This window comes from Mustela putorius, unplaced genomic scaffold, assembly GCF_011764305.1.
Source record: "Mustela putorius furo isolate JIRA1106 unplaced genomic scaffold, ASM1176430v1.1 tig00003854_pilon_pilon_pilon, whole genome shotgun sequence".
NCBI classification, from domain to species: Eukaryota; Metazoa; Chordata; class Mammalia; order Carnivora; family Mustelidae; genus Mustela; species Mustela putorius.
In genome coordinates, this window is record NW_025422006.1 from 6,300,691 (window position 1) to 6,325,189 (window position 24,499).

Here is a 24,499-nt window from a genome sequence, read left to right on the forward strand (position 1 = left end):
CACTCATCTTAGGCTCCGATGTCATTTTATAATTTAGAAGTTAGAAGTTAAGGAAAAAAAAGTTCAGTTTGCTCAAGGGCTTAACGTTAGTCTGCGTCAAAATTTAAGACTCAAACTAAAAACTGTCTGGCTGGACATGGGTACTTAGAGACGGGGCTCTCACTGGTGGTCTGGTAAGAAAGATTTCTGTGGGGGCGCCTGGCTGGCTCAGTGGGGTAAACCTCTGCCTTCGGCTCAGGTGATAGTCTCAGGGTCCTGGGATGGAACCCTCCATCGGGCTCTCTGCTCAGTGGATAGTCTGCTTCCCCCCACACTCCCACCACCTGCCTCTATGCCTACTTGTAATCTCTTTCTCTCTGTCAAATAAATAAATAAAATCTTTAAAAAAAAAAAAAAGAAAAGAAAAAGATTTCTGTGGTTGTTATTAAGTTATTTTTAAAGGAGTTCCTGGTTTGTTATTCTTTAATGCAACTTTTTCAGGTACTTCTACTCAGCTCTCTAGATGCATGCTAGATCCATTTGAAATTAAGTAATTATTTCTGCATTTACTGTTTGCTCCCACTGGATTTTTAAGCTTCTTCTAGAGCAGGACCCAAGCCTTATTTCTGCCCACGGACATCATGGCCATCGTTCACTCCACCGCGCACAGGGTCCCATCACAGAGAGCCCAAGAAGGGCATGGAACAATGAGATGCTAAGGTGACTAGCTTCTTTCTGCTCCAAGGCAAGTCTACACAGAGACTGAACACACAAGTCATCCATTTCAAATACATTTCACCAGGCTTCAGGTATTACTTGGTTGGCCCAAAAGAGACTATTGGCTCCCTTATTCCCTTCTTCTCTCTTTTTCTTTTCTTTTTTTTTTTTTTTTTTAAGATTTTATTTATTTGTCAGAGAAAGCAAGCGAGTGAGCACAAGCAGGGGGAGGGGCAGGCAGAGAAGCAGGCGCCTCACTGGGCAAGGAGGAGCTCGATGCGGGACTTGATCATGACCTGTGCTGAGGCGGATGCTTCACAGGCTGAAGCCGGGCACCTCTCCCTTTTTAATTTTCATCCCTTGTTAAGTTCCATGACCTAGCTGGGCAACAAAAGCTCTAAGAGCAGCACCCTGTATCTAGAAGCACAAAGAAAGGCTGAAAACAATTTTAATGAAATACAAAGTTCCTATTAAAAAAGAGAAAAAAAGAAAAATGTGTACAAACCCATCTTGAAACTCATGATTCTGCATGTCCCTGAGCACCATGTGAGATGTGCATTCTGTCGTAATCTGTAGCTTCTGTACAGCCACCAAGCATGGGGGGCAGTGGGCCATGAACCCCAAGACCCCACTTACATGTGCTGACCTCTGCCAGTAACTATCTACGAGGTATCAGCCTCCGAACTTACAGAAACCACTTACCTCTTGTATCTCTCTTCTATTTACAAAGATACCCTCCTTTTGTCTTTAACTTCAGAGGACTACTGAAAAAACTAGCACTTCAACCCACGGGAGGCTTCTAAACATGAAACTTTACACAGATTTGTACACTCGTATAGCAACGTGTGGGTGGTCAAACAGGCTTTTACAGCCAAGATGTTACTACCCAGAAGTAACGGTTCAGAGATCCAGTCGAAGTCTAGAATTATTTTTATCGTCCCCTCTCTGTTCTTCTGTATCGATGAAATCCCGTTTAAATGTACACATAGTATTCTTACTGAACCAAGAGTTCTAGTTTTCAAAAGCAGACTCGCAGGAAAAGAAAAAATGGAGAAAATGGGTTTTAGACAAACAGAGACTCTCAGGATACTGAAAAGGGTGCTGACAGGATCCGGGGGTACAAGGATCCCACAAAGCAGGCGTGCTCACCTGGGGGAGGGATGGAGCCTTAGCACTCCGTGTGGTCCTGGGGCAGAAGGGAGGTCCGGGACACACACAGGCTCTGAGGTGGGGCAGCCCAGCATCTGCTTCTCGGTGCTGTCCCCAGCTGGCTTGGGACCATGCGTGTGTACTAATACTTACCGCACAGCAGCCACTAAAAGCATACTTTGCAAGGTGATAACAAAACATGGAATCATATACCCAGCACCAAGTACAAGGGGAATGTTCTATGAACGGCAGTGGCTTGCACATAACTGGAAGCCCAGACCCCCTGGAGCATGATCAATGCCACGTAACTGGATGTCTACCCTTGTGCCTCCTCCACCAGGCTGTGTGTAAGCTCCTGGAGGGCAAGCACCCAGATACCTAAGCCCATCTGCCAACTCAGGAGACGCTGATCCCCTAGGTTTGGGGTGAAGCCTGGGCAAGTCTATTTAAAACAAACAAACAACCCAACTACTCAGGGATTCTGAAGATGTACAGCCAAGGTTTAGCCACAGTAACCTAACCCACCATGGTAATCTCTGTCTGCTCAGAACTGAAGAGGCAAGATGGCGCCCAAGCAGTGGGGTTCCGGTTCCACTCTAGGGAGAGGGAAAAATCAATTATTAGGCTTAATTTTCACGGCTATGGAATCGTGCAAAGCCCAGTTACACGCTGAGTGGGAGCCACAGAAGCTTACCCGTCACTGGGAAAGACGACACACCTAGAAAAGCTCTTCCAAAACACCTTCTCATCCGCTCTCATAGGCTCTCCCTCCAAACAGGAGAGGAGCTCCAGCAGGAGCTTAAGGACCTTCAAAAATGGTTACAAAGCATAAGAACCCAGTAAAGGAGTTTTCAGCTATAAGCTGCCTGTCCTGTCAGGGAGAGCCTGTCCCTTCTTCTGTCCTAGGTTTCAGAAGGCAGCACTCTGGGTTTGTTCTCTCTCTCTCTCTCTTCCTAAGAAGTGTAAGCAATAGCAGAGGTCCCCAGGGCAAACCAAAGCCAACCGGCAGAAAGCCGGCACGTGGGCTTCCGTGTCACCCGTGTCTGGACTGTCTCCCTCCACCGGCGAGGGCACAGCCTGTATGTGAAGGTCAAGGCACTGTAGGAGCAAGCCAGGTAGGGCTGGAAAGCGGGGGGCAGGCGCTCACACGGCAAACTCTCCTTCAGAAAGAAGAGGGCAACCCATCTTCTCCCTGAGAGAAAAAGCGAAGAAATCTGGCTGTCCTCTGGCACAGGAAGACCTGGGAAGGTCAGTCATGGAAAGGGAAGGCCTGGGTTATCGTGGGGCTTCGGCTTCTCATCTCTAGCTGCCTGGAACGGCTTCTCCTGGAACATTTGACAACAGAGATTTCCCAGAACAAAATGACAGAGGCTTGAGGCCTTTGGGTCTTTTGTTCTTTTCGATGGTTCCCAGGGTGTGAAAACCCCAGCTGGACTCGGATTCTTCCCTGTCGTGATGACATAAGAGCTTCCACACTTGCTAAGTCAGTATCACAGGGAACACACGCCGGACTCCAGAGCACCTTGGGGTTTTGCTGACACTCGTTTTACTATATAGTCAGTAATGATTCATAAAGCTCAAGTTTAATGATACGATTTGGGCAGAGCAGATATAAATACCTCAAAATGATTCATTTATCTTTCATTGCAAGTACTAACCGTTGGGCCTAACACGGGATCTGACAGCTGGCCGCTGTTGGGCGACTCTTATCACATGAGGCCCTATGTAAAATTCTTACCCAGCCACTAGGTGGCTTCCAGTTAAGGAGACAGACTGGATTCAAGACTTTAGATTTCTGGTATTGGGCATTCTGGAAGGATGTGTTTAAGTTAGCCCTTAAGCGAGGATCTACACAGACCAGATGCGAGACAACAGATTAGAGAATTTGGCCCAAGAGGTTTCCCTCTGGTAAATCAAGTGATGACTCGTTTCCAATACAGAATTAAGTCAGTTCGGTGAGCCAGCCTGAGCCCTGTATTTAGGTCAACAGCAAAACTATTCATAGGGCTGAGAAAAGACACAGCACTTTTTATTCTTTCAAACCTTACACTGCTATTTGATGTGACCACAATACTTAATTTAAAAAAAATTTCGTTTTTATTTTTCTTTTCTTTTTTTTTTTTTTTTGCTTTCCTTGCAAAGGATTACTTGTTGCTCTCCTGGACCCCTGAAATCAGGTTTCAGGTGCTGGGTGGTTAAAGAGTTAATGCCCCACTCCAAGACAGGACTGGCATGTGCTTAATGACCCTGAGTAATACAGAGTGAGAGCATTTCAGAAGACACTAGGGCCTGCACAAAGTTCTTTGGCCTGCCCAGACCTGAACCAGACAACAAAGCACACAACAGAAGACGCTAAACCAGCTGGATACATAGAGAAACAATCTTGCAGAGGAGAGTCTCTTACGGTATTTTAAGATTATAGCAAATTGCTAATATTTCAGTAAATATTAGCATTTACCATGGGAATCTATTGTATTTTAAAACCCTTGAACTGTTCAGTAAGGCTGACTTGAGGCCATCTGCGATCTGCACTCTGTATGCGCCCCATAAGTCAAAGGCAGAACTACTTGTGGGTCAGGAAATATCTTTAGCCACTCAGTCCCTAGCTGAACAATGGAAAGCTACTACGATTGTATACAGTGGTTCATCTGATCCTAAGAGAAAGGCACATTTAGCTATTCTGAAGGAATGTCAGCTCTTCTGTTGAAAATACCCATTTTCAAAGCATAAAGCAACTGGGCTGACCCAAATTTGAGGATATACAAAGAGCCAATTACACAGAGCAGCTGTCCCGAGGACGATGTTACAGTGTCACAGCTGGGATTTCGGCCAACCTCATTCTGTCCCGCTCACCATCCACCCAACAGGTCAGATTAAGGATTGTGCCTCTACAGACTGTATGGTTTGAAAAAGAACATTTTAGGGGCGCCCGCGTCGCTAAGTTGGTTAAGCGTCTGCCTTCAGTTCGGGTCATGATCCCAGGGTTCTGGGATCTGCCCGGTGTAGGCGTCGGGGTCCCTGCTCAGCGGTGAGCCTGCTTCTCCCTTTCCCTCTGCCCCTCCCCATTGCTCATTCTCTCTCTCTAATAAATAAAATCTTTAAAAACAACATTTTAAAAAAACATTCTCAAGGCATAGATAAGAGACCCCCCCCACATCCACCAATTCAGAAGTACTAGAAATGTCTCCTACTCCTTTGAGATAAGTATTGAGTCTACAGAACCAACCAGAGTCAGCTCTACAAGAGGATTTGAAGTGACCTGGGTCAACGTTTCCTTATCAACAGAGGCTTGCACTTCATATGATCATTTTTTTCTCCCAAGGGTGCTGTGGATTTTTACAAACAGATAGTGAACTTAAGTTCAGGAAACGTGAAGTCCATGGGTTTCTGAGCCACAGTAAGTGAAGGTTTGTCGTTAATTCCCTGCTTCTCCGTTTCCACAAACTCACTCTCTGATTTAAGGTGGCCCATGAAGTCTGTTCCAGCTACAAGAAGCAGCAGATTGTACTTGGGAGAATCGGGTGAAGCCAATTTTGCCTCAGGAGAGACAGGAGCTTAGTTAGGGAGCCAGGAGAGAAAAGCCACCTCCTCACCCAGAGCACACAAGCCTTCCCACCGAATCAAAGCAGCCCTTCCTGGGTGACAAATCGGGGGACTGTGGGTGAAGACTTTTTTTTTTTTAATTGAGCAAGCTCTGTCACTCATCATCGTTTAAAAATCATTTCGTGGATCCCTACTGTGGGTGTGTGAGGCGGTCAATCAGGTGCTGAGGAGTGAATATATACATATTTTAAAAGATGGCAGTCTTTGCTTAAAAAAATTATGTCCTGGAACAGAGGACACTCTGCCTTTCTCAAGGAATGGCACAGTTTTGGAACACAGGGGGTCTGGAGCTGTCTACTTTATTCTTGGGAGTATTGATCTGCACCCAAAGGAGCTTCAGCTTGAATTCCACGGGGAGTATCAGCAGAAAGAAGCTTGAGGATGAGGTCAGACACGCAGGGTGCAGAAAAGCAGGAGGCAGGTGGGCCCGACACATCTCTTTGATAACTGCCCACAATCAGCTTGGCATCCGGCGGGTGGTTCTGTAAATACTGTTGACGGACAGCAGCCAGGATTCACTCCTCCCCCGACCCTGCCCACACCCTCTTCCCGTCACATATTCCACTCCATAAAGATGTGTTGTCATTCTGACGGAAGTGATAAGTCCTAAGTGGGACCCGCTCCCAAGAGAAACCTGAGCAGGAAAAGTGGAAAACAGAAGAAGCAATTCAAAGTGTGCATGGGGACGTGTCAGGAACTGGCCCGTTGAGCTGCGTTTTTGCCAAAGATGATAGGTGCACGGCATCAGCCTACCCGCCGTAAGTCGACGGTGGGGAGAATCCAGCCAAGGAAGCAGTTTTTTCTACCAGCCGGATGAAAGAGGAGGTGGCTGGGGGCGCCTGGGTAGCTCAGTGGGTTAAAGCCTCTGCCTTCAGCTCAGGTCATGATCTCAGGGTCCTGGGATCGAGCCCCACATCGGGCTCTCTGCTCAGCGGGGAGCCTGTTTCCTCCTCTCTCTCTCTGCCTGCCTCTCTGCCTACTTGTGATCTCTCTGTCAAATAAATAAATAAAATCTTAAAAAAAAAAAAAAAAGAGGAGGTGGCTGGCTCCTTCTCACCACTGACTAGGTGTAAAGGTGACACTGGGCTCTTCCTGTGGCCAAAAGCAGAAGGAACTTCTCAGACTACACAGAGACACCCACAGAAGCCAGGACGGACATTCTGGAGACAAATAACATGGAAAGAGAAGCCAGGACCGTGGACATCTGTCACGCCCTAATTTCCTCTTCCCGATCCGTCCCCTCCAATGACTCCATTTACCTCGTGAAGATGACAGACATGCCTGGTTTTGAAAAGTAAGTGCTGAACAGCAAAGCCAACAAGGGACAGTTGTAGGACACGAACTGTGAAGCCACCGATAAAAGAACTGGACACAGTAAAATAACTTTAATTTTAAAGATAGCTCAAATAAATAGATCATAAACTCTATTAGATATAATAGTAGGTTCTTTATAGGAATGAGAAAAATCAACCTAACGGGTCCACCATTCCCTTCTGGAACGATATTTTGAAAAAGGAAACGAACACTCTCAGAATATGAAGATCTTGCGTTCTCAGAAAAGTGGTGGTTACACTACTCTTCACCAAAATTTCCTGCCCCTTCCGAAGCAGGAGTTACATACCACCACCCAGCTGAATTCAAATATGGTCACACGACTAGCTCCGGGCGATGACCAATGACCATGCATTACTTCCAGGAGAAAACAAGCAGAGCTGGCATGAGTCGTCACCTTGTTCTCTTCTTCTCCTGCTCTGAAGAGGAACAACGACGTAGACAGAGGCTGTTCCCGCACCGGACTGAGGTCAGCACTAAGCAGAGCTACAGCGGACCCATGGTGAACATGGAGCATGAGTGAGAAATCCGCTGTGGTTCTGAAACCCAGTGAGCTCTGGGGTCGTAGAATAATTACCGCCTTGACAGATTTTGAGGGGACTCACACAGGGCTCTTCATAAAGCTCAGCTGATGTTTGGATGTCAGGAAGTATTCAGAGAATCAGTGGTGAGATGTGGTGGGGACCAGATGAATAGAAGTCTTTACAGCGTGAGGAGACAAGAAGCTGTTTGGTTAAATGACCGCTTGGACAAGCAAAATAAAGGTTTTTGTGAACTGAACTGCAAACCCAGGTTACGCACTTTGATAGCAATCTGACAGCATTCCAAGCATCTAGTCTAACAGTCGGCATGAGACCCGCCATCTTTAGTCCAGTGGCTCCAGACGTGAGTAGCCAGAGTGACAACCAGCTGCTGAGCAGTCATGGGACTGACTGTCACAAAGTCTTCACTTCAGTTCCCCATGGACACAGCTCATGACACAGTAGTTCTAGGCCTGGATCAAAGTGAAAAGCCTCGTAAACCAAGTCCCCAAGATGACCTCAACTTGAAAATTCCAACCGGACGAGCGGACACTTTGGCATCAAGCAGTGTTTCCACACGGAGCTTCAGTCAGGGGTGTGGGGCCAGGCTGATGCCGGGGGCGGGAGCATGGGGACAAGTAACACTGATGCGATGGTTGCCAAAGTCCCTGCTGCCCCATAACATGTCACCCATGGTGCCGGGAGAGGTCTGTCCATGAGGTGCAGGCGATCCACTCAGGTGCAGAACTCACATCACCAGCTGGCATAGCTGTGGCAATGCCACAGGTTTACAGTCTTCCTTACTCATGGGTTGTTGTTAGGTCAGGGGCCATCTGGGATCCCCTCTACCCTGTCTTTTGCCTTTAGACATCAAAGATATAAAATTTGCTTCTGATGTCTTGGCCATAACTTATGTGACCTAACCTACATCCAGAAGCTGGTCCTGACTGCATCAGTGCAAAGGCCCACCAGGGAAAATAAGAGGAAACACATCCATTCATCACGCCTTTACCAAAGACTGGCCCTTGGGCTAGGTACCACGAGGGCATCTGGGAATTCTAAGGTCCAGGTCTCAAGCTCAAGGGGTGTTTTTGGTCTAGCTGATGAGAAAAGAACAAGAAAGGAAAAGACAAGACAAGACAAGACAAGACAAGACACTCTTTTCAACGAGCCCAATTTATAAATGAGTACCATGTGGGTGACAAGCCATCACTCCAGGGCAGAAGACAGTGAATGCACACAGTCAAGGATTCCTCTCACCCAATTAAAGTTTCAAGGGAGGGGAAAAGTCAAGCAAAAAAGTGAGAACCTATGATGTCAGAAGGACTACAACAGCAAAGAATACGACTCACCTTTGAGTTATCTGGATGTTAGCCGTTTCAATTGAAGATACAAAAAAGGACACTTCATCGTTCTCAAGAAAATGATACTCAAATTCACTGAAGAGAGAAAGAAATGGTTGTAACTTTCAAGGAGGGGGGCAGTGGGAGGACAAGGAACGATCTGGACGGGACATGTCGGTGAAAGAGAGACAAGGAGTGCAAGCAAAGTGCATCCGGGGCTTATGCAGAAAGCACGCCAACAAGTTCTACGTGTGCACACAATTGTGTGGGGACGCCTCGGGGGCACAGTCGGTGAACCACCCGACTCCCGGGTTGGGCTCAGGTCATGGTCTCGGCGTCCTGGGATCGAGCCCCACGTCAGGCTCTGCACTCAGCATGGAGCCTGCTTAGGATTCTCTCTCTCTCCCTCTGCAACTCCGGCTAGTGCTGCCCCTCTCTCTCTCTCTCTCTCTCTCTCTCTAAAATAAATACAATCTTTAGAAAAAATTGTGTTTTTGTACAATTGACATGACAACCCCTAAATAAATGAAAATGAGAGATTTTAGGTGACACAGTTATGGTTGTGTGTGGTTTTGTTTTGTTTTTAAATATAAAGTTACAGGACACCTGGGTGGCTCAGTGGGTTAAAGCCTCTGCCTCCGGCTCAGGTCATGATCCCAGGGTCATGGGATCGAACCCCACATCAGGCTCCCCGCTCAGTGGGGAGCCTGCTCCTTCCCCCCACAACATGCCTCTCTGCCTTCTTGTGATCTCTGTCTGTCCAATAAATAAATAAAATCTTTAAATAAATAAATATAAGGTTACCAACACACATTTCTTTACAAGATTCTGCCCAGTAAATTCCACAAGCCCCAGGAGGTACAGCAAAGCCTCCAGCCGCTCTCACCCCTGGGCAGACCCACCTCCCCCGCTTCAAGGCCTTAAGGAAAGGCAGGGAACCGTGCATTACTGGGTGGTCCCAGAGCCCGAGGGGCACTCCTGGCATGTCGTGGACAGGGCCCAGGGATGCGGAACAAAACCTGCAACGCAGGGGACAGGCAGCCCCACACAATGAAGGATCCTCTCACTCTGAATACCAGCAGAGCTGCTGTCAATAAAATGCCCCAGTGAACAGGACAAAGACCAGTCCTCCTAACCTTCTCACAGGCTGCCCGAGGCAGACCACAGAGATCCTAAACTTCAACCAAATGTTGTTAATTTTATACCATTATGATTAAAAAAAAAAAAAAAAAGAACAAAACAAACAACAACAAGAAGCCAGGCTGAGAATGTCATCTCTCCTCAAAAAAGGAAATGGGCAAAAGATTTTCACCTAATTGGAAACAAAAATCACACTTCCTGAGAGACATTATGTTGTTTGGTGCTGGAGACAATAAATGCGCAAACACAGGGAGTCCACAAATTATCCCCACAAGCTACACACATGATGGCACCTGTGCCATTATCCCAGGGCTGGTCCGGAGTGACCATGAAGCGACAAGGGCCCTGTGATGGGCGGGGATTCAAGCCAGGAGGACGGCGAGCATGCACGGTGGGCGATCCGCTTCTTGCGAAAAGTGCTCCTGGTGGGGGGAGCCCCCCCACATGCCAGCAGCTACTACCGACCGCAGCTGCTCCCAGCCACGAACAAAAGTGGGGGGCGAGGGTGGGGGAGGCACAGATGCCATCCCGGATGTTCAGCGAAACGGTTTGCCTACTTTTCTGCATTTTCAGGACTTGAGAGATGCATGAACCTCTCTTTAACATCCCAAAAGGCTGTTGATGCTGCCACCTAGTGAATCCTGTCCTGCCACCAGAAAGTGCCAACCATGTGGGAGCTCTGGGGACCCAGTCTTTCTAATCAGGAGGTGTTAAGTATCCTGTGTTTGACGCCACTTAGAGTGTCCCTCAGGGTACTGAGCAGGGGGGCGTGGCGGTCTGAGAGTCTGCAGGCTGTGTCACCTGCCTCCGTAATTAGTCAAACTTCACAAAGGAGCGTGAACGGAGGCAAAAAGGCAGGTCCATTTCCCGTGAAATCCGCCAACAGTGCTCTGCCCCCGGTAGGGGCTGTTAAGCCCTGCCTAAGGTCAGCACGTCGTTGACAGCTCGGCCACTGTCCCCTGCGTGGGGAGTACGCGTGCTCTTCCTAAGTCACGTACTGAATCTTACTGCGGCTGTGCCTGCACGGCTGGTCGTGCTTCTCCCTTTGCCTTGGCTGGCGGGGAGTGTGGGGGCCAACTGGGGGCCCGTCTCCCGCGAATTTACAGGACACCGTACACGCGGTCCCTCTCTTCCTTCCTGACTTCCCCTTCTTGCTCTTTCCTGCTGTCCCAACATCCTCACCCACTGATGTCTAATTTCGCTCTGCACGCCTCTCCAAGCCATCGAACACTGTGCTCTGAGCCGGGACTGGGTACAGCACGGAAGCCAGGACCGTCCCCGGTCTGGGTACGCCGCGGCCGCTGGGACCCCCGGCAGCTTCCAAGCCCAGGGCAGGCAGATGTCACAGGGCACGGTGACTCCTGGGGCTCACTTACCTCTCGTTACCTCATTACCAGGATGGCTGACGGGCTGAACCAAGGCTCAGACAAGCACCGTCACTGGAGCCATGACTCACTTAGAACTGCGCGCCCGTCATGTTCCAGGACGGCCTTGGAAGGTGTCTTTGCCTTGAGATTTCGGGTTCAATTCCTGCAGCTTCTAGAATTCCCATCCCACAAATGCACTGTCGCACTGCGTTATTTTATCCCCTTCCAAAGTGGTCCGTGTATTCCAAATTACAATATTTTTTATACGAAAGGTTTTTTTTTTTTTTAATACAACAGCTTGTTCAAGGGCTAATAGAAACTGTTACAGCAACCAGCATGGAGATAACACCGAAATCCCAAAGGCATTCCCTTCTCTTGCAAGAAACACCTAGCACGGCTGGCTACCTTATCACCTCCTACGACAGGCTGATCTAGAAGTCCTGCTTCCGGCCTCTGAACTGCCTTCCACTAGTGCTGCTTCGAGAACAAGACCCCATGAGAATCTGCCACTGGGACATCTCTGACTTGATGTCGAGATTCCCTTTCTTATTTCTAATAACTGGCTGTTAAAAAAATAAAAACCAGATCGTAAAAACTACATTCCCATCCTCCACCCAAGAGTCACCAAGCTTGGTCTGTATTTTCTCCAGATCGGCCTAAAGCGCAAAATGTCCATTGCCCCCACCTGGAGAGCACAGAGCAGGGGTGTGGTGGGTGGGTGTGGGAGGCCCCGAAGCAATGCATGGGCTCGTATGCAAATAAAAGCAGGTCTTCTCTCCCTGCATCCTAGTTTGCAATGCACAGGGGCACACAAGGTTAGAGGGTAAAGACGAAAGATATGGAAAATTTACTGAGAAGATAAACTGTGAAATAATTTTAAAAACAAAACAAAACAAAAAAACCCTCAGAAATGGAATCTGAAGGTCAGAGAATCAGGATCTGAGGTTCTGAATTCGAGCCTTATCGTCTATGTGATGAGAGATGCTCTCCTTCAATAAAAGGTGAAGGGAAGCTAAGGTATTTGGTGGCTTCTCTGTTTGGAATTCATCCGCTGTGTGGGCTGAGGGCAGAGGACACCGGTGGTCTCATGGTTCTAATACCGGTTTCAGGCATCACTGGAGGCCCCTACCTTGTCCTCCCCGGGTCCTAGACGGAACCTGGGAGATATGCTCAGACACCCAATTTTACAAGTTTGAAACTAAGGCAGAGAGTCTGCGAGGAAGCCGGCCCAGGGAGCAGGACTCAGGTCGATGACAGCTTTCTGACTCCCTAAACAAGCCTCTAGCCTACTGTTTTTACCGGTCCAAAGCTGTGGGCTGGGCCCAAGACTAGCAAACTGAACTCTGGGGACTGACGGCTAACATCTCTGAAGGCCAAAGACGAGCCACACATGTCAGGCCAACCTTCCCTTCAGACGTGGGGCTGAAGACAGGCCCGGTGGGCAGGTGACAATGTAACCAAATGATAGCAGAGTAAGTGAACACATACAGGACACAGAGGACACCTCCTTCCAAAGGTGACTCATTCAAAACAATTCAATGAAACAACCCAATGGGAGAACACCACTGTATTTTTCTTCCATAAGCTCATGGAGGAAATGACTTCCTTTCCAAAAAGTGGTCTTATAAATTGGTTTCTTTCCCTTTGTTCAATCACATTTCCTAAAAAAGTGGAAAAGATGCCAAACGTGGTTTCTACCAAGGGGTTCAGCAGATGAAGTCAAATGTCAAAGATGCTCACGTCACAGTGTGCAGCCAGGACCCTGTTCTTTGCTAAACACCCTTGAACTCCACCCCCACACCCCCACGCCCCCACCCCTCCGCCCCTCCACCCCCCCAGCCCCCCCACCTCCCACCCCCGCTCCTCCGCCACCCCTCCAGGCGTCACACCCGGCCCAGGATCTACAATTCCTCTCTTATCTGCAAGGATTCTTCAATGACCCTTAGGTGCTGAAAAGCGGGGGCCTGCCACTTCTAGCCATCTCTTGACCACAGTCAAGGGGGCAGGAACATCATGACCACAGGAAATTGCACTGTGTCAAACCAGCTGCTACAGAAAACCAACAAAGCGCACCTCTTCACCTTGTCCAAAGAGAGAACTGCTTGGATTCCACTTCTTCAGTCAGACAAATAAGCCGGTACTTTATAGAACCACCTTTCCTCATCCCACATAACCTTGGCCTAAGGGCTCACCACGGCTTGCTTTTGCAAAGTGGGATCGAAGTCCTGGGAAGAATCTTAATTTTATATACTTCTACACCATTCTAATTTAGGAGGATGATCGTGTAGTACTTTTATAATCTAAAAAGAGTCTTTGGTAATTAAAAACTCCCTCACCAAATCAAACCATGCTGCTACTTTTTGACCTAGTGATTTCTGTGATTTTTATCCCAGAGTAACTAAGATTTTACTGCCATGGGTTCTAAATTATCGGAGAGTTAGATATGATCTACATGTCTAACATTAGAAAGATAGTTTAGAGATTATAGCGCATGACCATGATTCAACATTACTTACCAGCATCATCGTAGAGGCTTTGTCAAACCCTGGAAAACTGATGCACATGAAGTAAAAACGGTATTCCAAATACACCACATCAATAAAATGAAAGAAAACTGGGGGCGCCTGGCTGGCTCAGTCAGGAGAGCATGTGACTCTTGATCTCAAGGTCATGAGTTCAAGCCCCATGTGGGGTATAGAGATTGCTTAAATAAACAAAACATCAAAAATTAAAATGAAATGAAAACCAAATTACAATAAGAAAGAGAAAAACATGCTTATATTAGAGTGACAAAATTTATAAGCAATCTGGAAATATTTTGTTGATTTTCTTTAACAAAGAAATACAACCTACTTGCTAACCAGGGGTAAGAGGAAAATCACTTTGGCTCTGGTTCCAAAAGAAGATATTGACCTTCTTCTTCTTTATTTAGAGTTAACTCAGCTGGAATTTATAAGCTTTCCTAAATTTTAGTGGAGTCCATTAGAGGAAATGCAAGTACCACCAGAAGGTTAAAAGGCAAAAGACGGTAGCACAATCAACGTCTACGAATCTATTTAAAATAGACTTTTGAGACCCCAATCTAAAGTTAACAGAACTCCCACAAGGATTTACAAACAAATCCATATAATGTATAAACCATACTCTTATCAAAGTACTTTCCAAATTACAACAGTACAGTGGTATTATGACAATATCCCTGCAATTATCAGCTTAATAACATGGTAAATTTCTTCTGGTCAAAGCCAAATGCTACATGGGCAGACAGTCCTTCAGCCAACTTTCTGAAAGGGTAGTGGTCATTTTTCTTCCGGTTGGGCTTTTAAGAACATAAACATTTTCCATAACCTCACAAAGGCTCAGGTCCCAAAAGGCAGCTGAGCTAGGAAGGACGGCAGGAGGCCAGCAGTGACCCAGAAAGCTAACGAGAGGCATGAGTAGGTGCTCATGTGTTATTTCTCAGGGTTCCATCCAAGAAAATGCCGTAGGATCGGAGTGATGTGGATGAATGCATCCATTATGCCACTAAAGGCTTGACACTGGCGCAGTTCACTCCCTTGGAGACTATCTAGGCCATCGACCGGGGTGGAGGCTCTTAGGCAACTTTATGAGTTGGCCTCGTCTAGGTAGCTTCTCAGGTGTGGTTCAACAGCTCCACCCTAAAGACCGATAACCCTAAAAATCTGTCCTGTTTATCCCCTCGGCTGGAAGAAAGACCCAATCAGCCTGGAGGATGACTGGGCTGGTCCTGAAGTAGAGACTGTAGACGGAGCCCCCCCTTGTCTCCAACTGTCTGGACACTCGCACCATGCACACGCCCTGACGGTGGCCATCTTCATCTCCTATGCTTTAAAACAAGGACATTTTTCTATACATAACATTGGTCGATAGGGATTTTTTTTTTTTTAAGCCAACAGAGTTCCTTTAGGTCTTTAAGAGACTGACTACACACATATAAATAAAGGAAAATTGTTCTGTTGTAACGTGCTAACCACCAAAGGAAGTCATCCCTGTTACAATTCTGAAAGTTAACATTCTCTCCTTCAAAGCTTCCATGGTAGTGGAAAGTCACACACACTCATCACCACACACACTCACTCACTCACTCACTCACACGCAGCTTTCTACAAGGAAAAACAAAGGTTATATATACACAGCCCAGTAAGGGTAGCAGTTCCTCGGATACTTCTTATCTCAACATTATTGCCCATTTCAGTGCTTTTTCTTTGCTTAAAAATCCCTGCTACCCCTACAGTGACTTTCAGTCCCAGCACAGTACGTTAGGAGGACGAGGACAGTGAAACCTCACAGAGGATCGTATAGCATGGGAAGCAGATTGTTCTGGAACTCTGCTTCTGGGCCGCGTGAAGACAACGAGTCTGGCCTCCGGGACTGGGGTGAGGCAGGTATGTGCAGCTGGTCCACGAGCAGGGTGGAAACAGGCATCTGCGCAAGAACGAACAGGCCCACTCGAGAGGTGCCCAATCGAACCTGTGTGAGCAGACGTCCCCACCTGTCTCCACCTGTCTTCCAGCAGATTACGAAATGCCAGATTCCACCTTGGGGCCATTCTGAATGACCCACAGCACGCAGAGGGACTCTGGGAGGCGAAAGAGGGTGTCATTTACTAAGCACCCCTCGAAGAGCCAGCTTTAAAGAATGACCCAGGAAAACTCATATAATTGGAGTGTAGGCTGTAGCTCCCAAGGGTTCCTTGGGCTTTATAAAACACTCAAAAATAAAAAATCTGGGTGAACAGCCACATTTCACCAGTTTCTTCTTAGTTTTTAAAAACCACTCAGGAGCCGGTCACATCTCGTCCAAATCCACCAGAGTGTAAACACCAGGAGAGCAAGACTTTGTTTCTCTTCTCCTATGTTTCCACAACTATGGGAACAGTGCATGACACACGTGTATGTGCATGCTGAGTGGACGAACACATTCCAAGACCCCACGAATACTGGTTCTCCTTTTCTGCTTCAGTGATCATATGAAAGCTCTAGTGTATTTTTGCCTCTTGTATTTTTAATTTTTAGAATTTTTATACAACATATATATATTTAAAGTATATATTCTACATATAAAATTCAATCTGTATCAGGGGAAAGCTCCATGGCTTTTCTTCCCTTCTGGTCTTTTCTTTTCTTTTAAAATTTATTTATTTATTGGAGAGAGCGAGAGAGTGCATGGGGAAGGGCAGAGGGAGAGAATCCAGAAGCAGAATCTCCCCCTGACCCCCGAGTGTGGAGCCCAACTCAGGGGGATCCCAAGACCCTGCGATCATGAACTGAGCCAAAATCAAAAGTCGGCAGCCCAACCGACTGAACCACCCAGCCACCTTCTGGTCTTTTTTTTTTTTTTTTTAAGACTTTATTCATTCATTTGACAGAGAGAGAGAGAGAGAGAGAGATATCACAAGCAGGCAGAGAGAGGGGGAAGCAGGCTCACTGCTGAGCAGAGAACCCAATGCGGGACTCGATCCCAGGACCCTGAGATCATGACCTGAGCCGAAAGCGGAGGTTTAACCCACTGAGCCACCCAGGTGCCCCACCTTCTGGTCTTTTAAAGGGGAAAACATACTCATACTGATTGGATCAAACTGGCTGAATGGTAAAAGCCAGAACTGGAAGCCAGTATGTGGTGAAGCTTGCTGAACCTCCAGCCCCGCTCATGGGGAGGGAGTCAGGACACAGGGCCATGTCACACAGACAGACCTGGGGCCCCCCCAAATGCCGTTGAGACAAGCTAATCTCGTTAGCACTTCTCTCCCCCATGCTAACTCCGGCCTGACCCTAACACAATCCTCCTCACCAGGTAGGCACCCGCCCACAAAGCCGTTCTGGGCACAGTGGCCTCCTGAGTAAGCTGCTCATTTCCTCATACTGCAAAGCACCAAGGGAGAGTTGGCCACCTGGGCCCTTCTCCACTCCTTCCTCTCCCTTGTCACCAGGCTCACGGCGCCTGGCCTGCACCATCCCACTCACTTCCTGGGTAAATCGGATCCAGCCTTCTTCCCCCCCACCCCCACCCCCAAGCACTGAGAGTTTCCCTAAGGCACGGCGTGCACAGGCAGGTATTACCTGGTCTCTCCCCACTAGGACAGTATATACATATAAACATACACAATTTCCTTCCCCTCGTGTTTACGTTCTCTGATTTTCATGCCTCGGCCCGGGCTGACTGTGCTGCCTGCCACACCAGGGCTCCGTCGGCTTTCTGCCCCAGTCTTTAAGGCCCTGTGTAGACACTTCCTCTTTCAGAAGTCTTCCCTGGTATCCCCGACCTTGTTGTGATTATTGATTGGGATTCTTTCTCTAATTAACTTGTTAGTTTCCTCAGGGGATGGAGTCTTCTTTTTTTTTGTCTCCGCACTGGCCCATGTGACATATCTATCCCCAAAATGCTTGGTCTACGCAAGCAAAACCAAAGGAGCTGTAGGTGCTTGCATGCACGTGCATGGCTCCCTGTATTTTACGGGAAGTGGCACACCGTCCGGTGCCTCTCTCTGTCACCTGGAAATCCAAAATTAAGACTCCCTCATAGGACTGGCCTGCAGAATCACCCTTAAGGAAGATCAAAAAGTGACTGGCAAATAGGAGGTGAGCCTCTAGTAACATATTTTCCTATAAAGCATCTCTTCAGCAACATTTTAATCATACACTTCTCGTATAGACTCTTCCCGAAACCCATTAGGACACGTTCTTGTAGTGCGATATTTTCTAGCAAAGTGCATCTTGGGCTCGTTGGCAGACGGATCCAACACACTCCAGTCACAATACTCTGAAACTGCTCACCCTGCTCCTTGGGGGGGGTTCAATTTTCCCATATTTGCCATTCTTAACTACTCTTTTCTTTAAGGAGATTTTATTTATTTATTTGACAGAGAGAGGGTAAAGCAGAGGGAGCAGCAGGCAGAGGGAGAGGGAGAAGCAGGCTCCCCACTGAGCAGGGAGCCTGATGCAGGGCTCGATCCCAGGACCCTGAGATCACGACCTGAGCTGAAGGCAGATGCTTAACAGACTGAGCCATCCAGGGGCCCCATTCTTAAGACCCAAAATCAAATGCCTCTCTTCCACGCGGCCTTCCTTGTTCTCCCTAGACAGAAAGCATCCCCCACACCTCTCATCTCCTACAGCGCTCTGTGTCTCAACGGCCTTTGTTTCACGTGCCACGGCCTCTGACGTCATGCCTGGCATATATTCAACAGATGCGCGACAATCCTAGCAAGAACGGCCCCTTCTCTATGTCCCTTCATATCTGTCATAGAGAAAACGAGAGACAGACCCGATACCCCACATCAGTGACCAACTTAGCAAGAACCGTGGTACATCAGCACAAGGGGATATTGTGTTCCTAATAACACGACCACTCTATGTAAATGACGTCTGCCCATCTGTGGAAATGTTCATATAATTACAGGAAAGAAATACACAAGCAGAAGATGAATCATGGCTCCAATTTAAAAAATTTCTGGATGCGTCTTCACAAGGCGATTTGGAGTTAAGGAAACTTGACGTTAATAAGCATTTTTAGCTTATGCTCATGGTATCGCAGGACATCCATGTATAAATTCTCCAGCATTAAATACGTAACTGGAAGACCTTTACTATCTCAGAAATCATCAAATGGCAGTCCCAGTGACCGAGGGCTGGGAATCCTCTTAATCACTTTAATGTAACGTTGTTGATTTAGTCCAAATTCTGGAAAACAGACGTAGGGAAGCTTTACTAGCTACTGAAACATACCCTCTCTGAAACCAACAGGACAAAACATCCAGAAAGCTTTAACCTCACAGCGGACCTCTGTAACCCGTGGCTTGTTGAGAGGAATGGATTCGGTAAATGGGAATGTTCGGTCAAGTCTAGAAGTGCAAACCAATCACAGAAGAGAGGATGAGAACCAAGAGCAGCGGAGGGAAAGTGATCTCTGTCACTCCACCATTATCTGGGGCCTCCTCACACAGTCCCTGTGAGGGGGAGCGGAGGGCGGCAGTCTCCTTCCAGAACAGGTGAATGTCTCACGGCACAGGGGCCGGGGCATCCAAGTGTTCTAAAACAAGGAATTTCCAGTGGCGCCAGGGTGGCTCGGTTAGTTAAGCATCTGACTCTAGATCTCAGCTCAGGTCTTGATCTCAGGGTCATGAGTTCAACCCCTGTTGCAGGCTCCACACTTCAAAAAAAATTTTAAACAAGAAAATTCCAGCAACAAGAGGTTTTCCATGTCAGAACCCATCCGACTTCACAGAAGCCGACTCCAGTGTGATCTACTTATGACAGTGTCCCCCAAATTTTTAAGAGTCTGCAAATGGCACCTATTCAATTATAACAACATTTTTCCTGCGACGTCACTTTCTAGATACTTCCTAAGGTGTGATTTAAGAGACAAGGTGGTAACAGGATATTTCCCATCTCCAACAAAAAATGGTCCAGAACCTACCACTTCCTCCCAGTATGGCCCTTTCTCCTGTACGCAGCACAATGTCAAGGGCATTCTCTGAAAGATCAGCTGTAAGGAAGAGGTCCCGTTGCCCATCTTGGAGGCAGGCACAGTAACTCTAGAACATTCTGACAATTCATCTGCTGTCTCGCTGCCTAAGTGTTCCTCACATGAAAGTCTCATGATTACTTTACACTCAAACCAAAAGCCAAATAGTGTCTTCCAGCGTTCAAGTTACATGTGATTGCTCTGTTTATAATGCCCACCATGCCTCTTCTCAGCCTAAGAAAGGAACTTTCAGACTACAGAAGCTGGATAGCTCTTTCAAGTCCCAAATCATCCATCACCCAGCAAAATCCTTGTACATCTTAAGCCCAACCCCTCTGACCCCACTTTTCTAGAACCTGTACAGCAGGTTTTTAACTCCCTGCTGGAGGCCAATCTACCCCCCTCCCTTCTCAAGACTTCCTTCTTCCATGGATGATCTCATCACCAGCTCAGTATAATCAGAAGTTCACATCCTAGAGCTTCAGGAAGGATAAATGCAAGGGAGGCTGAAGTTGGGGTTTTTTAATTATTCCAGATAAGCTCCCCATTGCATCATTTGCCGGGCTTCCTGAACCCGGGACGCAGGTGACTCACGGGCATTCACACTAAAGGTCAAGGCAGTTACAACGGACTCATCATCTTCACAGTCTACGTAATGTCATGTTCAGCGCTTTATCTTTTCTGCCATTAAATATAATACTCCACCAGCCCAAAGGCAGAAGCTTCCACTCACAGGAAAGCAAGAAAGTCGAAAAGAGAAGTCGTCTTCAGCTTCAAGAAAAGGCAGGACTGCACCATCTGGAAGCAAATTACCTTTCCTCAAAGCTAGAAGTTTTTTCTCTCAAAACCAAAGGTGTGACAATAGCTGAACCCCAAAACACCTAACATTAAAAATCATTTTAAAAATGGGGCACCTGGGTGGCTCAGTCGGTCGAGCATCTGACTCTTGACCTCAGCCAGGGGTTAAGCCCTGTGTTGGGCTCCACATTGGCCATGGAGCCTCATTAAAAACCAACAACAGAAATTTTTTTAAAATACTTGGAAATATTTCAGAAATTTAAAAAATACTTTGAGGGAAAGGCAATCTTAAAGAAACCCTCCTCTTTAGTGACAAGAGGACAACCACAGCGGGCTATGTGGGGTGAGCATGAGCCTTAGACAAAATCCAAGCAGATCTCTGGCCGGCTCACTGTGTGATCTCGGAGGACTCTTTTAACATTTTTTATTCTTTCTTTTTTTTTTTTTTTTTTAAGTAGACTCTATGCTCAAAGTGGAGCCCAATGAGAGGCTTGAACACACAACCTGAAGATCAAGACTTGAGCTGAGATCAAGAGTTGGACTGACTGCTTCTTACCAATATGGCTCTTAACCGACTGAGCAACCCAGGCACCCTAAGTTATTTAACATTTTAGGCACTGGAGGTTTCTATGAAGATCGAATGAGATGCTACTTGCAAACTGTCCCACACCCTGCCTGGCACAAAACGCTGATTCAATAAGTGGTTATGATTAGCATCATGGTTGATATTTCCCATGCTCCCAGGAAAGAGATGGAATAATAACCAGAGCAAATAGAACAATATTTGTTTGGTGCTTTGATCATTAGCTCTGTTATCTCAGACACTAAGGCATCCAGGAGTTGAAATCCCAAAGTCAAGATTCTATAGGATGAAAAAGCTTTTTGCTAAACTCAAGGGCCAAAGACATGCCACCTATGTCCTTCTCAACCTCCTCCACCATGACTTAATGGAAAAGAAGAAAAACCAGGCATGGTAAGGTGAAAGTTTTTTTTAAATGTTCATTTATTTGAAAGAGAGAGCATGTGCTTGTGTGCACATGAGTGGGGGATGGGCAGAGAGAGTAGGGGAGAAGCAGACTCCCAGCTGAGCACAGAGCCCCACACAGGGCTCCATCCCAAGACCCTGAGATCATGATACGGTGGATTTTTTTTTTTTTTTTAAGATTTTATTTGAGAGAGAGATCACAAGTAGGCAGAGAGGGAGGCAGGGGTAGGCGGGGGAAGCAGGCTCCCCACTGAGCAGAGAGACCAATTCGGGGCTCGATCCCAGAACCATGAGATCATGACCTGAGCTGAAGGCAGAGGCTTATCCCACTGAGCCACCCAGGTGCCCCAATAAAGTGGAATTTTTTTAAATGAGAAAAAGTTAAGCCCATTTACTCTTTTAATGAATAATAGGACACACAGTAATTATTAATAGAGTAAGTAAAATCTTCCTCTGTCCTAGAATGAGGGAAAGGTAAAGACGATGATTCATGCAGGAACTACTAATAGTAAAGAAATACCAAATGTTACGTGATGTCTCTCTACACCACTATGGTTACAGTCTCATACTCCTAACCTTTAAACTGGATGCAAGACACATGAGCTATTCTCAGCAAATTCTTCTGGGTGAATGATCATATAATGATTAGTTATCAAAGCAACTTCAAGGGCTTCAAGACCTCTTATTGCTGCAAAGATAATTTACACACTTAGAGGTCAGAGTCAGTCAGGCATATTTCCAAAACATCCCAACACCAGGCTTTAACGGACCAGCTAGGCTTTGTACCAAATCGTGCCTAACCCCAAGTAGACGAGGGGTGGGAAGAATATGGAAATCTCTTACAAGACACCAAAGTCCAAAGGAAAATGTCCTTGAAAAAGATGCGCCTTCTTAAATCTTGATACAAACCCACTCTTCCAATTATATTTTGAAAAGGAACAAGAAAAACTTTCTCCCTATACAAGAAACAGGTGGTAAGACCCAAGAACGAGCTCTGAAATAACAGCAAAATGCTCAAGAAGCTCCTCACTGCTATGGGTGAATTCACTCCGTAACGACCAGAATCTCCCCTGTCACCATGGAGCGTGTCTGGGCGTCGTGATCTGTCCTTGCAGAGGCTGCGAGCCAAGCGAGTGGAGATGTGGTAACAGAAACGGGAAAAATTACAGAGGAAAAAAGAGATCCTACTGGAATCTCATCCAGGCGAGCTCTGTGCTGTAAGAAGGCAGAGCAGCAAAGGAATCACGCTGGCTCTCCCAGGAGAAGGGCCCTCAGGACTCGTAAGTAATGAAAATATTTTATCAATGACTATAAGACTTCATAAACAGAATTACAAGGACACAACTAATTTATCAAAAGTTTTATGCCACATAGTATCTATGCAAAACTAAAGTAACTCTAGGATGATCAATCGGTCCTAGACGTTGAGTAAAACACTCTAATGGGAATACATCAGATAGTATTTCACTTCTCTAAGTAACAGACCAAAAGTTAGTCTTATTACCTTAAAATATGACATGGGCTAAAAGTGAGAGTGAAAAATCCATGCGAGATGATGAAAGCAATGTTAGGGATGTCTAAATGCTAACAGCAGCCTTTGAATATAAGAATGTTTTTCCACAAAAAGGTTAACCCGCTCCATTTATAGTCCAAATACCTATTGGTCTCCAGGTCCCTATGTGCAAATGGTTTTCACAAAAGCCACCATTAAATGGTCTGATCAAAATTTATTTCATACCAAAATGATTATCTGCCCCGCAGAGTCCGAGCAAGCTTCAGGCTTGCTGCAGCCGTGCTCACGGGGAGGACCTCACTTGAAACCTGACCGAAGAGAGATGCAGGGACGGGCCACCCAACGCAGATCCTGGTTTCCCAACTGCACCCTCCTCCAGAGGGACCCGGGCTCCTTGAAGAAGTGACTGATTCCAGGGGTACAGCAAGAAAAAGCCAAGAGGAGCCTGGAACCTGTGGACGTACCACAACAGAAGAAAGCGCTTGAGAAAGGACAGAAACCTGTCAGAGGACATTGGGGCCAATCCAAAGGAACATCCGATGGCCAAAGCTAGAGCGATTTGAGCAACAAAATTCATATTATAGCAACAGATTAGAACCGTTAGAATAAAATAACTATCCACAAGTCCACACTGGTGCATGTATGAGAGAAGAGCTCTTCCTTATGAAGAATGAATAAATAAATGTATAAGAGATGAAGGCAATACCAAATGACTATTAGGGCAACGGTACAGTAACAATTATTGCAGACAAGACCTACAATGGCTGCCAAAATCAGTGCAGGAAAGCTTGAGGATAACAGAGTCTTTGCATGGACTCAGAGGATCAGGCCCCAAGATATCTATTAATTAAAAAGAAACTACTTTGTTCCTTACAACAGCAGCCTTATAGGGGAGAAACCCCGAGGATACTACTGGAATCACGGAATCAACAGGAGCTTCACCACCAATAAGAAAAAATGACATCAAGGAACCATTCATAGCCTCACAAATAAATAGGAGAAAACCTCCCAATTCAGGCAATCTCATTCAACAGAAGAACTGACTGGTACTGTTCAAAAGTATCAAGATAATGGAACACTAGGGGAAAACGGTGGGAGTCTAAGGACGCAGAACAAGTCAGTCCCATGTGGATTCTGCCCTGGATCCTAGAACAGAAAAAGGACATTCCTAGAAAACTGAATGGGAGGGTAGCAGGCCTAGAGCGTAGCTAGAAGGACTCTGACGATTTACATCTCCTGGTTCTCATCATGATACTCGGGTTATGTAAGAAATTCACACTGTAGGAAGCTGGCTGAAGAGGCACATGTGAACTCTGTACAATCTTTGCAACTTCCCTCTAAGTCTAAAACTATTTCAAAATAAAAAGTTCTTTAAAAATGGATGGGAATGGAAAGCAACGAAGTTGACTCTTACTCCTCATTTCCATCTGACTTTCTTTTCTTCAGAGATGTTCACAGAAGTACCTCCTCTGCTCTACTTGGTGAACCACGGAAGAGCATAGGATGACAACGTGAGATGTGAGATGCACCCACAGAGAACATGAGGGGGACCCTCCCCCCAAATGGGT

General features: G+C 46.6%; 1 protein-coding gene across 3 annotated transcripts in view; it reads right to left on the reverse strand.

The window, feature by feature from the left end:
• KANK1 (KN motif and ankyrin repeat domains 1) overlaps positions 1-24,499 on the reverse strand; it is a 192,433-nt gene that overhangs the window by 91,611 nt on the left and 76,323 nt on the right. Inside the window, exon 3 of one of the 3 annotated variants that reach the window (XM_045065052.1) lies at positions 8,654-8,740. The exons of the other annotated variants lie outside the window; for them this stretch is intronic. The gene's annotated coding sequence lies outside the window, so the exon portion shown is untranslated. The remainder of the gene's footprint in view (positions 1-8,653; positions 8,741-24,499) is intronic. 3 annotated transcript variants of the gene reach the window in all.